The sequence below is a fragment of the Salmo salar genome, chromosome ssa25 (assembly GCF_905237065.1).
Source record: "Salmo salar chromosome ssa25, Ssal_v3.1, whole genome shotgun sequence".
Lineage (NCBI taxonomy): Eukaryota > Metazoa > Chordata > Actinopteri > Salmoniformes > Salmonidae > Salmo > Salmo salar.
The window spans coordinates 56,003-71,883 of record NC_059466.1 but is presented as its reverse complement, the minus strand read 5'-3'; positions in this window follow the sequence as shown (position 1 = coordinate 71,883).

Below are 15,881 nucleotides of genomic sequence, written 5' to 3'. Positions count from 1 at the left end.
GGCCTAAAAAAAGCATTTAGAACCATTTTTAAAAAATAGCTCAGAATTCTTTTTTCATTTTCGTGACACAAAAACAGTGACCCCGGTCATGCCGAACTAGCTGACATTTTGGACAGGCCTAAAAAAAACCATTTTAGAACCATTTTCCACAAAAACAGCTCAGATTTTTTTTCATTTTTTGACACAAAAATAGTGACCCCGGTCATGCCGAACTATCGACATTCTGGACAGGCCTAAAAAACATTTTAAAACCATTTTCACAAAATTGCAGATTTCTATATTGTCACCAAAAATCGATGACTCCGATCATGTCGAACTAGCGACATTTTGGACAGGCCTAAAAAAACATTTTAGAACCATTTTCACAAAAAAGCTCAGATTTTTTTTTCATTTTTGGACACAAAAACAGTGACCCCGGTCATGCCGAACTATCGACATTCTGGACAGGCCTAAAAAAAAAACATTTTAAAACCATTTTCACAAAAATTGTAGATTTCTTTTTTTGTCACTAAAAACGATGACTCCGATCATGCCGAAAAAGCGACATTCTGGACAGGGCCTAAAAAAACATTTTAAAACCAATTTACAAAATTGCAGATTTCATTTTTTGACACAAAAACAGTGACCCCTTCGCGGTCATGCCGAACTAGCGACATTCTGGACAGGCCTAAAAAAAACATTTTAAAACCATTTTCACAAAAAATTGCAGATTTTTCATTTTCGACACAAAACAGTGACCCGGTCATGCCGAACAGCGACATTCTGGACAGGCCTAAAAAATAAAATTCAAACCATTTCCACAAAAATTGTAGATTTCTATTTTTGTCACCAAAATGATGACTCCGATCATGCCGAACTAGCGACATTCTGGACAGGCCTAAAAAATTTTTTAAAACCATTTTCACCAAAAATTGCTGATTTTTTTTTGTTCATTTTCGTGACACAAAAACAGTGACCCCGGGTCATGCCGAACTAGCGAACATTCTGACAGGCCTAAAAAAATACATTTAAAACCATTTTCACAAAAAAGCTCAGATTTTTTTTTCATTTTTGACACAAAAACAGTGACCCCGGTCATGCCGAACTATCGACATTCTGGACAGGCCTAAAAAAACATTTTAAAACCATTTTCACAAAAATTGTAGATTTCCTTATTTTTGTCACTAAAAACGATGACTCCGATCATGACGAAAAGCGACATTCTGACAGGCCTTAAAAAAATGTAAAACCATTTTCACAAAAATTGCAGATTTTTTTTTCATTTTGGTGACACAAAAACAGTGACCCCGGTCATGCCGAACTAGGGCGACATTCTGGACAGGCCTATAAAAATAATTTTAAAACCATTTTCACAAAAATTGTAGATTTCTATTTTTGTCACCAAAAACGATGACTCCAATCATGCCGAACTAGCTACATTTTGGACAGGCCTAAAAAAAGCATTTTAGAACCATTTTTAAAAAAAATAGCTCAGAATTCTTTTTTCATTTTTGACACAAAAACAGTGACCCCGGTCATGCCCGAACTATCGACATTCTGGACAGGCCTAAAACATTTTAAAACCAATTCACAAAATTGCAGATTTTTTTTTTTCATTTTCGTGACACAAAAACAGTGACCCCGGTCATGCCCGAACTAGCGACATTCTGGACAGTCCTAAAAACATTTTAAAACCATTTTCACAAAATTGCAGATATTTTTTTTTCATTTTCGTGAACAAAAACAGTGACCATGCCCAAACTAGCGACATTCTGAAAAGGCCTAAAACATTTTAAAACCATTTTCACAAGAAATTGCAGATTTCTATTTTTGTCACTAAAAACGATGACTCCGATCATGCCGAGCGACATTCTGGACAGGCCTAAAAAAATCAAACCATTTTCACAAAAAATTGCAGATTTTTTTTTTTCATTTTAGTGACACAAAACAGTGACCCGGTCATGCCTTGAACCGAAGCGACATTCTGGACAGGCCTAAAAAAAACATTTTAAAACCATTTTCACAAAAATTGTAGATTTCTATTTTGTCCCTAAATAACGATGACTCCGATCATGCCGAAAAAGCAACATTCTGACAGGCCTAAAAAATGTTAAAACCATTTTCACCAAAATTGCTGATTTTTTTTTTCATTTTCGTGACACAAAACAGAGACCCCGGTCATGCCGAACTAGCGACATTCTGGACAGGCCTAAAAAAAAACATTTTAAAACCATTTTCACAAAAATTGCAGATTTCTATATTGTCACCAAAACGATGACTCCGATCTTGCAGAACTAGCGACATTTTGGACAGGCCTAACAAAAAACCATTTTAGAACCATTTTCACAAAACAGCTCAGATTTTTTTTTTCATTTTTGACACAAAAATAGTGAACCCGGTCATGCCGAACTATCGACATTCTCTGGACAGGCCTAAAAAAAACATTTTAAAACCATTTTCACAAAATTGTAGATTTCTATTTTTGTCACTAAAAACGATGACTCCGATCATGCCGAAAAAGCGACATTCTGGACGAGGCCTAAAAAACATTTTAAAACCATTTTCACAAAAAATTGCAGATTTCTAATTTTGTCACCAAAAACGATGACTCCAATCATGCTCGAACTAGCGACATTTTTGGACAGGCCTAAAAAACATTTTAAAACCAATTTCACAAAAATTGCAGATTTCATTTTTTGACACAAAAACAGTGACCCCGGTCATGCCGAACTATCGACATTCTGGACAGGCCCAAAAAACATTTTAAAACCAATTTCACAAAAAATTGCAGATTTTTTTTTCATTTTCGTGACACAAAAACAGTGACCCCGGTCATGCCGAACTAGCGACATTCTGACAGGCCTAAAAAAACATTTTAAAAACCATTTTCACAAAAATTGCAGATATTTTTTTTTCATTTTCGTGACACAAAAACAGTGACCCGGTCATGCCGGAACTAGCGACATTCTGGACAGGCCTAAAAAAAAACATTTTAAACCATTTTCACAAAAATTGCAGATTTCTATTTTTGTCACCAAAAACGATGACTCCGATCATGCCGAACTAGCGACATTTTGGACAGGCCTAAAAAACCCATTTTAGAACCATTTTCACAAAATTGCATATATTTTTTTCATTTTTGTGACACAAAAACAGTGACCCCGGTCATGCCGAACTAGCGACATTCTGGACAGGCCTAAAAACATTTTAAAACCATTTTTCACAAAAAATTGTAGATTTCTATTTTGTCCCAAAAACGATGACTCCGATCATGCCGAAAAGCAACATTCTGGACAGGCCTAAAAAATTTTTTTTAAAACCATTTTCACCAAAATTGCTGATTTTTTTTTTTCATTTGACACAAAAACAGTGACCCCGCGTCATGCCGAACTAAGCGACATTCTGACAGGCCAAAAACATTTTTAAAACCATTTTCACAAAAAATTGTAGATTTCCTATTTTGTCCCTAAAAACGATGACTCCGTCATGCCGAAAAAGCAACATTCTGGACAGGCCTAAAAAAAATTTTTAAAACCATTTCACCAAAATTGCTGATTTTTTCATTTTCGTGACACAAAACAGTGACCCGGTCATGCGAACCCATAGCGACATTCTGACAGGCCTAAAAAACATTTCTAAAACCATTCCTCACAAAAAATTGCAGATTTCTATATTGTCACCAAAAACGATGACTCCGATCATGTCGAACTAGTGACATTTTGACAGGCCTAAAAACCATTTTAGAACCATTTTCACAAAAAGCTCAGATTTTTTTTTTCATTTTTGGACACAAAAACAGTGACCCCCGGGTCATGCCGAACTATCGACATTCTCTGACAGGCCTAAAAAAACATTTTAAAACCATTTTCACAAAAAACGCAGATATTTTTTTCATTTTCGTGACACAAAACAGTGACCCCGGTCATGCCGAACTAGCGCACATTCGGACAGGCCTAAAAAAACATTTTAAAAACCATTTTCACAAAAATTGCAGAAATTTTGTACTAAAAATCGAAGAAATGGAAATTTGAAGGCTAAAAAAAAAAAAAATTTTTTAACAAAATTAAAAAATGTATATATTTTTTTCATTTTTGTGACACAAAAACAGTGACCCGGTCATGCCGAACTAGATATTCTGGACAGGCCTAAAAACATTTTAAAACCATTTTCCAAAAATTGTAGATTTCTATTTTGTCCCTAAAAACGATGACTCCGATCATGCCGAAAAAAGCAACATTCTGGACAGGCCTAAAAATTTTTTAAAACCATTTTCACCAAAATTGCTGATTTTTTTTTCATTTTCGAGACACAAAAACAGTGACCCCGGTCATGCCGAACTAGCGACATTCTTGAAGGCCAAAAAAAACATTTTAAAACCATTTCTCACAAAATTTGCAGATTTTCCATATTGTCACCAAAAAACGATGACTCCGATCATGCAGAACTAGCGACATTTTTGACAGGCCTAAAACCCATTTTAGAACCATTTTCACAAAAACAGCTCAGATTTTTTTTCATTTTTGACACAAAATAGTGACCCCCGGTCTATGCCGAACTACTCGACATTCTGGACAGGCCTAAAAACATTTTTAAAACCATTTTCACAAAAATTGCAGATTTCTATATTGTCACCAAAAACGATGACTCCGATCATGCCGAAATAGCGACATTTTGGACAGGCCTAAAAAAAACATTTTAGAACCATTTTCAAAAAAGCTCAGATTTTTTTTTTCATTTTTGGACACAAAAACAGTGACCCCGGTCATGCCGAACTAGCGACATTCTGACAGGCCTAAAAAAACATTTTAAACCATTTTCACAAAAATTGTAGATTTCTATTTTTGACTAAAAACGATGACTCCGATCATGCCGAAAAAGCGACATTCTGGACAGGCAAAAACATTTTTAAAACCATTTTTCACAAAAAATTGTAGATTTCTTGCATTTTGTCACCATAAACGATGACTCCGATCATGCCTAACTAGCGACATTTTGGACAGGCCTAAAATCCCATTTTAGAACCATTTTCACAAAAATTGCATATATTTTTTTTCATTTTTGTGACACAAAAACAGCGACTCCCGGTCATGCCGAACTATCGACATTCTGGACAGGCAAAAACATTTTAAACCATTTTCACAAAAATTGCAGATTTCATTTTGTCCCTAAAAACGATGATTCCGATCATGCCGAAAAAGCGACATTCTTAACAGGCCTAAAAAACATTTTAAAACCATTTTAAAAATTCGCAGATATTTTTTTTTCATTTTCGGAACACAAAACAGTGACCGGTCATGCCGGACTAGTGGACATTCTGGACAGGCCTAAAAAAAAACATTTTAAAACCAATTTCACAAAAATTGCAGATTTTTTTTTCATTTTCGTGACACAAAAACAGTGATCCCCGGTCACGGCCGAACTAGCGACATTCTGGACAGGCCTAAAAAACATTTCTAAAACCATTTTCACAAAAATTGCAGATATTTTCATTTTCACACCAAAACAGTGACCCCGGGTCATCGAACTAGCGACATTCTGGACAGGCCTAAAACATTTTAAAACCATTTTCACAAAAAATTGCAGATTTCTATTTTGTCACCAAAAACGATGACTCCGGGATCATGCCCAACTAGCACATTTGGATAGGCCTAAAAAAAAACATTTTAGAACCATTTTCACAAAAAATTGCATATATTTTTTTTTCATTTTTGAGACACAAAAACAGTGACTCCCGGTCATGCCGAACTATCGACATTCTGGACAGGCCCTAAAAACATTTTAAAACCATTTCTCACAAAAATTGCAGATTTCTATTTTGTCCCTAAAACGATGACTCATCATGCCGAAAAAGCACATTCTATAGGCCTAAAAAACATTTTAAAACCATCTTCACAAAAAATTGCAGATATTTTTTCATTTTCGTGACACAAAAACAGTGAACCCGGTCATGCCGAACTAGCGACATTCTGGACAGGCCTAAAAAAACATTTTAAAACCATTTTCACAAAAAATTGCAGATTTCTATTTTTGTCACAAAACGATGACTCCGACCATGCCGAACTAGCGACATTTTGGACAGGCCCAAAAAAAACATTTCGGTAGAACCATTTTCACAAAATTGCAGATATTTTTTTTCATTTTCGTGACACAAAAAAGTGACCCCGGTCATGCCGAACTAGCGACATTCTGAGACAGGCCAAAAAAACATTTTAAAACCAATTTCACAAAAAGCAGATTTTTTTCATTTTCGTGACACAAAAACAGTGACCCGGTCATGCCGAACAGTCGACATTCTGACAGGCCTAAAAAAAAATTTTAAAACCATTTTCACAAAAATTGCAGATATTTTTTTTTCATTTTCGTGACACCAAAACAGTGACCCCGGTCTAAGCGAACTAGCGACATTCTGGACAGGCCTAAAAACATTTTAAAACCATTTTCACAAAATTGCAGATTTCTATTTTGTCATCAAAAACGATGACTCCGATCATGCCGAGAACTAGCGACATTTTGACAGGCCTAAAAACATTTTAGAACCATTTTCACAAAATTGCATATATTTTTTTCATTTTTGTGACACAAAGGACGGGTATGCCAGCGAACTATCGGTATATTCTGGACACCTAAAAAAAATTTTAAAACCATTTTCACAAAAAATTGAGATTATTGTCTAAAACGAGACGAAGAAAAGAAAAAAAAAAAATTAAAACCATTTCACAAAAATAGATATTTTTTTTATTTTCGTGATACAAAAACATGACCGGTCATGCCGTAACTAGCGACATTTGGACAGGCCTAAAAAAAAATATTTTAAAACCATTTTCACAAAAAATGCAGATTTATTTTTGTACCAAAACGATGACTCCGATCATGCAGAATACGATATTTTGGACAGGCCCAAAAAAAAACATTTTAGAAACCATTTTCACAAAAAATTGATATATTTTTTTTTATTTTTGTGACACAAAAACAGGAGGTATGCCGAACTATCGACATTCTGAAGGCCTTAAAAAATATTTTAAAACCATTTTCACAAAAAATAGATTTTTTTTTATTTTCGTGAACAAAAACAGGACCCCGGTATGCAACTAGCGATATTATGGACAGGCCTAAAAAAAAAAAAACATTTTAAAACCATTTTCACAAAAAATTGCACATATTTTTTTTCATTTCGTGACACAAAACAGTGACCCCAATACAAGCCAATAGCCATTCTGACAGGCCTAAAATAAAATTAAAACCATTTCCACAAAAATTGCAGATTTCTAGCTTTGTCACCAAAAACGATGACTCCGATCATGTCAAACTAGCGACATTTTGGGACAGGCCTAAAAAAATTTTAGAACCATTTTCAAATGAATTGTGGACACAAAAATAGTGACCCCGGTCATGCTTAACTATCGACATTCTGGATACAGGCCTAAAAACATTTTAAAACCATTTTCACAAAAAATTGAGATTTTTTTTTATTTTCGTGACACAAAAACAGTGGACCCGGTATGCCGAACTAGCGATACATTATGACAGGCCTAAAAAATTTTAAAACCATTTTCAAAAAAAATTGAAATTATTTTCGTGATAATAAAAAATGACAGTATGGATCACCAGCGATATTCTGAGCTAAAAAAAAAATTAAAAATTCCATCAAAAATTGTAGATTTTATTTTTGTACCAAAAAAATGATGATCATGTCGAACTAGGAGCATTTTGGACAGGCCTAAAAAAAAAAACATTAGAACCATTTTACAAATAATTTTTTCATTTTTGTGACACAAAAACAGTGACCGCATGCCGAACTATCGAATTCTGACAGGCCTAAAAAAAATTTTAAAACATTTTCACAAAAAATTAGATATTTTTTTATTTTCGTGTTAAAAAACAGTGACGGTATGCCGAACTAGGAATTAGGGACAGGCCTAAAAAAACATTTTAAAACCATTTTCACAATTTTGTACTAAAACGAATGATATGCGACGAAATTTGGAAGGCCTAAAAAAACATAGAACCATTTTCACAAAAAATTGCAATATTTTGTTTTATTTTTGTGAACAAAAAAAGAAACGAATTCTGGAAGGCTAAAAAATATTTTAAAACATTTTCAAAAAAAGATTGAATTTATTTTTTGTTAAGATGATCGAATGGAAATAGCCGACATTCGACAGGCCTAAAAAAAAAATGTAAAACCATTTTCACAAAAAATTGCAGTTATTGGGAACAAACAGACGGCCGCGCCGAACTAACGAATTTGGACAGGCCTAAAAACATTTTTAAAACCATTTTCACAAAAATTGAGATTTTATTTTGTCCTTAAAACGATGACTCCGATCATGCCTGAAAAAGGAATTTGGACAGGCCTAAAAAAAGTAAAACCATTTTCACAAAAAATGCAGATTTTTTATTTTGGTGAACAAAAACAGTGACCCGGTATGTGAAGTAGCGACAATCTGGACAGGCCTAAAAAGAAATAAAACCATTTTCACCAAAAATATAAAAAAAATGACCCGAAACGATTCTGGATAGCCAAAAAAAGTAAAACCATTTTCACAAAAAAATTTAGATTTTTTTATTTTCGGTGACACAAAAACAGTGACCGTCATGCCTCGAACTAGCTGATATTTGACAGGCCTAAAAAAATTTTATAAAACCATTTTCACAAAAAATTGTAGATATTGCCTAAAACGATGATCCGATAAGGAAGAACGACATTGAAGCAAAAAAAAATTTTAAAACCATTACAAAAAATATTTTTTTAGGAACAAAAAAGACAGCCGAAAGCGAAGAAAAAAGAGAAAAACATTTTCAAAAAAATTTTTATTTGTGACACAAAAACAATGACCAGTCATGCTGAACTAGGAATTTGGATAATAAAAAAAATTAAGTATTTTAGCAAAAATTGTAGATTTCAATTTTTGTCACCAAAAACGATGACTCCAATCATGCCGAACTAGCTTACATTTTGACAGGCTTCAAAAAAAGGATTTGTAGAACCATTTTTAAAAAAAAATTTTCTTTTTTCATTTTCGTGACACAAAAACAGACCCGTCATGTTTAACTGGGATTATGTTTGGACAGGGCTCTAAAAAAGTTATTTTAGAACCATTTTCAAAAAAAAACTGCAATATTTTTTTTATTTTTGAAAAAAATGACGGTATGCCGAATTATCGAAAGGACAGGCCTAAAAAATCAAAACCATTTTCAGCAAAAATTGCAGAAATGTCCTTTTAAAACGATGATCGATCATGCCGAAAAAATATTCTGGCTATAGCCTAAAAAAAAAAATAAAACCATTTTCACAAAAGATATTTTTTTTTATTTTTGACACATGAAATAGTGAGTCATGCCGAACTATCGAATTCTGATGCAAAAAAATTTTCACAAAAAATGTAGATTTTTTTTTTTATTTTGAAAAAAAGACCCAGTATGCTTCGAACTAGCGTAACTGGACAGGCCTAAAAATAAAAATTAAAACCATTTCACAATGGATGCAAAAATGACTAGCGTAACTATGATTTCTGGACAGGCCTAAAAAATTTTAAAACCATTTTCACAAAAATGTAGATTTCTTTATTTTTGTCACCAAAAACGATGACTCGATCATACGCCGAACTAGCGACATTTTGGACAGGCCTAAAAAACACATTTTAGAACCATTTTCACACAAAAAGGCAAGACCGGTCAGGTCGAATCTCATCGACATTCTGGACAGGCCTAAAAAAACATTTTAAAACCATTTTCAAAAAAATTAGATTTTTTATTTTTCGTGACAAAAAACAGTGACCGGTATGCCGAACTAGACATTATGGACAGGCCTAGGAAATTTTAAAATATTTTCACAAAAATGACATATTATTTTCGTGACACAAAAACAGTTACCCCAGCTATGCCTTCGAATTAGCTTGATATTCTGGACAGGCAAAAATAAAATTAAAAATCCACCAAAATTAGATTTTATTTTGTACCAAAACCAGAACCGATCATGCCGAAAAAGCGACATTCTGGACAGGCTAAAATTTTAAAAATCACAAAAAAGCATTTTGAACAAAAACAGGAAGCCGAATCTATCAACATTCTGGACAGGCCTAAAAACAATTTTATAAAACCATTTTCACAAAAATGGCAGAAACAAAAAGAAACGATATGCCAAAAAAGCGACATTCTGGACAGGCCTAAAAAATTTTTAAAACCATTTTCACCAAAAAATTGCTGATTTTTTTTTCATGACACAAAAAACAGGACCGGTATGCCGAACTAGCTTACATTCCTGACAGGCTAAAAAACATTTTAAACCATTTTCACAAAAACGTTGATTTTATTTTCGTGACACAAAAACAGGCGTGACCTCGGTAACGAACTAGTTAATTTGGACAGGCCTAAAAAAATTTTAAAACCATTTTCACAAAAAATTGTAGATTTCAATCTTTTGTCACTAAAAACGATGACTCCAATCATGCCGAACTAGCTTATTTCTTGGACAGGCCTAAAAAGCATTTTAGAACTATTTTAAAAAACTCAGAAAATTTATTTTCGTGACACAAAAACAGTGACCCGGCCGCCGAACTAATGACATTTTGGACAGGCCTAAAAAAAGCATTTATAGAACCATTTTCAAAAAAGCTCAGAATTTTTTGGACAGGCCTAAAAAATTTTAAAACCATTTTCACCAAAAATGTGAATTTTTTTTCAGCGACACAAAAACAGTGACCCCAGGTCATGCCAACTAGCGGCGAGCCTGGACAGGCCTAAAAATTTTAAAAACCATTTTCACAAATGATATTTTTATTTTCGTGACACAAAAATAGTGACTCCCGGGTCATGCCGGTTAGCGCGACATTCTGGATAATAAAATATTAAAACGAGTAACAAAAATGTGATTAATTTTGTACAAACGAACCTATAGAATAGCTACGGACAGGTTAAAAAGGTTTAACTATTTTAAAAAAAAAACTCAGAATTATATTTTCGTGACACAAAAACAGTGACGTGCGAACTGATGATATTTTGGACAGTAGCCTAAAAAAAAGCATTTAGAACCATTTTAAAAGATTTTTTTCATTTTTATTAACAAAAATGACCCGGTACATTGAATATGAGCATTCTCGACAGGCCTAAAAAACATTTTAAAACCATTTTCACAAAAAATTCAGATTTCTATTTTGTCCCTAAAAACGATGAGATATGCTTGAAAAAGCGACATCTGAATTTAAAACCATTTTCACAAAATTGTAGATAATTTTTTTCAGCTTTTGTGATACAAAAATAGTGACCCGGCCGCGCCGAACTATCGACATTCTGGACAGGCCTAAAAAAACATTAAACCATTTTCACAAAAATGGATTTTTATTTTCGTGACACAAAACAGTGACCCCAGTCAGCTCGAACTAGCGACATTCTGGACAGGCCTAAAAAATAAAAATTAAACCATTTCCACAAAAAGTGATTTTAGTTTTGTCACTAAAAACGATGACTCGATCATGCCATCAGCGACATTCCTGGACAGGCCTAAAAAACATTTTAAAACCATTTTCACAAAAAATGTAGATTTAGATTTGTCACCAAAAACGATGATCTCGATCATGCCGAATTGAAGGGAATTTGGACAGGCCTCAAAAACACATTTTAGAACCATTTTCACAAAAAAAAGTAGAATTTTTTTTCATTTTTGGCCAGAAAAACAGTGACTCCCGGTCATGCCACCATCGAGCATTCTGGACAGGCCTTAAAAAATTTAAAACATTAAAAAATGGATTTTTTTCATTTTCGTGACACAAAAACAGTGACCTCGTATGTTCGTTACTGCGGAGCAGGCCTAAAAAATTTTAAAACCATTTAGAATATTTTTTTTCATTTTCGTGACACAAAAACAGATTAGCATGCCAACTAGCGGCGATTCTTAGTTTAAAAATAAAATTAAACATTTTCACCAAAAATTGCAGATTTCTATTTTTGTCACAAAAATGACTCCGATCATGCCGTATAATTCGGACAGGCCTAAAAAAATTAAAATACAAAAAATTTTTATTTTATCACAAAAACAGTGACCCCGGTCGCCGAACTATCAACATTCTGGACAGGCCTAAAAAAACATTTTATAAAACCATTTTCACAAAAATTGAGGAGCTATATATTGTCCCTAAAAACGTATGACTCCGATATGCCGAAATTGAAGGTCAAAAATTTTTTTTAAACCATTTTCACCAAAAATTGCTGAATTTTTTTTTTCATGACACAAAAAGTGACCGGTATGCCGAACTAGCGACATTTGGACAGGCCTAACATTTTAAAACCATTTTACAAAAAATTGATAATTTTTTCTCATTTTCGTGACACAAAAACAGTGACCCCGGCTTTCATGCCGAACTAGCGACATTCTGGACAGGCCTAAAAAGACATTAAATGGATTAATTTTTGTACAAAACGATGACTCAACTATGTCAAATTAGCGACATTTTGGACAGGCCTAAAAAAAAAGCATTTTAGAACCATTTTAAAAAAAAAAGCTCAGAACTTTTTTATTTTGTGATAATAAAACAGTGACCTCTGTCACATTAAAGGCAATTTTGACAGGCCTAAAAAGAAAGAATTTTAGAACCATTTTCAAAAAAGTCAGAATTTTTAGTTTTGTTATAATAAAAACAGACACTCCGGTCATGCCGAACTATCGACATTCTGGACAGGCCTAAAAAACATTTTAAATTTTCACAATGGTTATTTTTGTACTTTAAAACGTATGACTCCGATCATGCCAAAGCGACATTGTGGACAGGCCTAAATAACATTTCACAAAAAATGAGATTTTTTTTATTTTGGTGACACCAAAACAGTGAACCTGTCGCGCCGAACTAGCGACATTCTGACAGGCCTAAAAAAAACATTTTAAACCATTTTCACAAAAATTGTAGATTTCTAATTTTGTCACCAAAAACGATGACTCCAATCTTAAGCCGAGTCACTAAAGATACGTTTAACAGGAGGAAGTATAAACCATTTTCACAAAAAAAGCTGGATTTTTTTTTTTTCATTTTTTGACACAAAAACAGTGACCCCGGGTCATGTTTAACTATCGACATTCTGGACAGGCCTCTTAAAAACATTTTAAAACCATTTTCACAAAAATTTGCAGATTTCTATTTTGTCCCTAAAAACGATGACTCGATCACCGAAAAGAGATTCTGTACAGGCCTAAAAAAACATTTTTAAAACCATTTTCACAAAATAGATATTTATTTTGTAAAAAACAGTGACTCCGGGTATGCCAATACGAATGGGATAATTTGAAAACATTTTAAAACCATTTTCACAAAATAGGATTTATATTCACTAAAAACCAGATGACTCCGGGATCATGCTTAACTAGCTACATTTGGACAGGCCTAAAAAAAGCATTTTAGAACAATTTTCAAAAAAATAGAATTTTTTATTTTTATAATAATAAAAGAGTGACCTGGGTCATGCCGAACTATCGATATTTGGACAGGCCTAAAAACAATTTTAAACCATTTTCACAAAAATTGCAGAATTTTATTTGTCCTTAAAACGATGATCTGATCATGCTTAAAAACGACATTCTGGACAGGCCTAAAGAAATTTTTTTAAAACCATTTTCACAAAAATGTAGAATATTTATTTTTGTGACACAAAAATAGTGATCAAGGTATGCTTTAACTATCGACATTCTGAATAGGCCTAAAAAACATTTTAAAACATTCACAAAAAAGATTTTAATTTGTCCTAAAACGATGATCTTACGGGTTAATTCTGGATACAGGCCTAAAAAAGATCATTTTAAAACCATTTTCACCAAAAATTAGATATTTTTTTCATTTTCGTGACACAAAACAGTGACCCGCCGCGCGAACTAGCGACATTCTGGACAGGCCTAAAAAAACATTTTAAAACCATTTTCACAAAAAATTGACATATTTTTTTCATTTTCGTGACACAAAAATAGGTGATCCAGTATATGCCGAACTAGCGACATTCTGGACATGCTTAAAAATAAAATTAAAACCATTTCCACAAAAGTTATTTTTGTACCAAAACGAGATCTAATGCCGAACTAGCTAATTTGGACAGGCTAAAACATTTTAAACATTTTCACAAAAAAGCTCAGTTTTTATTTGACACAAACAGTGACTACAAAATTGTAGATTTCTATTTTTATCACCAAAAACGATAGGGATTCATCATGCCGAACTAGCTACATTCTGGACAGGCCTAAAAAAAGCATTTTAGAACCATTTTCAAAAAAATCTCAGAAATTTTTTTTTCATTTTTTTGACACAAAAACAGTGACTCCGGTAGCGAACTATCGACATTCTGGACAGGCCTGGTATATTTTAAAACCATTTTTACAAAAAATTGCAGATTTCTAGATTTGTTCCTAAACGATGACTCCGATCATGCCGGGGCTTAAATTCTGAAGCCTAAAAAAATTTAAAACATTTCACAAAATGAGTATTTTTTTTTATTTTTGATGTTGAAAAACAGGACCCGGGTCATGTAACTAGTATGACAGGCCTAAAAAATTTTAAAACCATTTTCTACAAAAATGTTGATATTTTTTTTATTTTCAAGACACAAAAACAGTGACCTGGGTCATGCCGAACTAAGCGACATTCTGGACAGGAGTTTAAAAACATTTTAAAACCATTTTCACAAAAAAATTGAATAATTTTGTCACCAAAACGATGACTCAATCATGCCGAACTAGAGCATTTTGGACAGGCCTAAAAAAAAAAAGCATTTTAGAACCATTTTTAAAAAAAGCTCAAATTATTTTTTTCATTTTTCGTGACACAAAAACAGTGACCCGGTATGCCGAACTGGCTGGATATTTAAAGCTAAAAAAGCATTTTAGAACCATTTTCAAAAAAAAGAATTTTTATTTTTGTTAACAAAAACAGGGACTCGGTATGCCGAACTATCGACATTCAACAGGCCTAAAAAATTTTAAAACCATTTTCACAAAAAATAGATTAGTTTGTCCTAAAAACGATGACTCGATATGCCGAAAAAGCGACATTTGAAGGCCTAAATTTTAAACCATTTTCACAAAATCTTCTGCAGAATATTTTTTATTTTGTGACACAAAAATAGGTGACTCCCGGTATGCCGAATCATCGACATTCTGACAGGCCCCAAAAACATTTTAAAACCATTTTCACAAAAATTGTGGTTTTTTATTTTCGTGACACAAAAACAGTGACCCCAGTCATGCCGAACTAGCTACATTCTGGACAGGCCTAAAAATAAAATTAAAACCATTTCACAAAAATTGCAGATTTTTATTTTGTCACTAAAAACGATGACTCCGATCATGCCGAACTAGCTACATTCTGGGACAGGCCTAAAAAAACATTTTAAAACCATTTTCATAAAAATGATTGTTTTGTACCAAAACGCATGACTCCGATCATGCCGAACTAGCGACATTTTTGACAGGCCTAAAAACACATTTTAGAACCCCATTTTCACACAAAAAGCTCGCAGATTTTTTTTTTCATTTTGAAAAAAGATCTGGGTAGCCGAACTATCGACATTTGACAGGCCTAAAAAAAATTTTAAAAACCATTTTCAACAAAAATATATGATTTTTTTTATTTTCGTGACACAAAAACAGTGGGACTCCGGTCAGTGTTAAACTAGCGACATTATGGACAGGCCTAAAAAAACATTTTAAACCATTTTCACAAAAAATTGACATATTTTTTTATTTTCAGATAAAATAGTACCCCAGTCATGCCTAACTAGCTACATTCTGGACAGGCCTAAAAATAAAATTAAAACCATTTCCAATTAAAATTGAGATTTTAATTTTGTTACTAAAACGATGACTCCGATTTGCTACATTCTGACAGGTTTGGGGAAAATTTTAAAACCATTTTCACAAAATTGATTTTTTT